The sequence below is a fragment of the Benincasa hispida genome, chromosome 11 (genome assembly GCF_009727055.1).
Source record: "Benincasa hispida cultivar B227 chromosome 11, ASM972705v1, whole genome shotgun sequence".
Lineage (NCBI taxonomy): Eukaryota > Viridiplantae > Streptophyta > Magnoliopsida > Cucurbitales > Cucurbitaceae > Benincasa > Benincasa hispida.
In genome coordinates, this window is record NC_052359.1 from 61,294,649 (window position 1) to 61,296,041 (window position 1,393).

The window sequence follows — 1,393 nt, forward strand, 5'->3', positions numbered from 1 at the left end:
AAAATCCATATTTGGAACAATTTTCAAATCTGTAAGGAACTTCCTCAGCCAAACAGTCTCTTTAGCTGCTTCACAAGCCACTACGTATTCGGCTTCCATAGTGGAGTCCGCGATACATCCTTGCTTGATGCTTCGCCAAACTACAACCCCTCCATTCAGAGTAAACACTGACCCCGATGTCGATTTATGAGAATCTTGATCAGTTTGAAAGTCAGAGTCCGTGTATCATATAAGGATCAGATCCTTATCTCCATACACAAGTATGTAGTCCCTCGTTCTCCGAATATACTTAAGGATCGTCTTGATCGCCATCCAGTGATAAAATCCTGGATTGGACTAATACCGACTGACAATCCCTACTGCATAGCAAATGTCGGGTCTGGTACACAACATAGCATACATCAAGCTTCCTACAGCAAAAGCATAGGGAATCTGTTTCATCTTTTCAACCTCTTGAGGTGTCTTAGGACATTGATCCTTAGACAGAATGATTCCATGCTTGAAAGGTAACAAATCCCTCTTGGAATCCTGCATCTTGTACCTTATCAACATTTGATCAATGTACGATGTCTGAGATAGGGCTAACTGTTTGTTCTTGCAATCCCGAATGATCTGGATCCCTAGAACATACTGTGCCTCACCCAAATCTTTCATTTGGAACTGGGCAGCTAGCCAACTCTTAATGTCAGTCAGATATCCTACATCATTCCCAATTAGTAGAATATCCTCCACATACAGTACCAGGAAAGCTACTGACCTGTTGATGATCTTCTTGTAGACACAAGGCTCATCAACGTTCTGGTCAAAGCCAAACGACTTGACAGCAGTGTCAAATCTGATGTTTCAAGATCGAGATGCTTGTTCCAGTCCATAAATGGATCTATTGAGCTTGCAAACTCTTTGCTCTTGATCTGGAACTACGAACCCCTCTGGTTGAGTTATATAGATGGTCTCCTCAAGATTACTATTTAGAAAGGCAGTATTGACGTCCATTTGCCATATTTTATAATCATAAAATGTGGTTATGGACAGGAGAATTTGGATAGACTTAAGCATGACAACAGGTGAGAAAGTTTCCTCATAGTCAACTCCCTCAACTTAGGTATAACCCTTTACCACGAGCCTAGCCTTAAAGGCTTGCACCTTTCCATCTACACCTCTCTTTCGCTTATAGATCTACATACACCCAATAGGTCTTACCTCATCAGGTGGATCAACAAGCTCCCAGACGTTGTTGAAGTACATAGACTCCATTTCCTGGTTCATGGCCTTAACCCATTCATCTTTGTCAACATCTTCCATTGCTTTCTTAAAAGACAACGGATCCTCGACCCCATCATTCGTAATGACGTTTTGGGATTCAGTCAAACCCATGTAGCGATCCGTTGGGTTC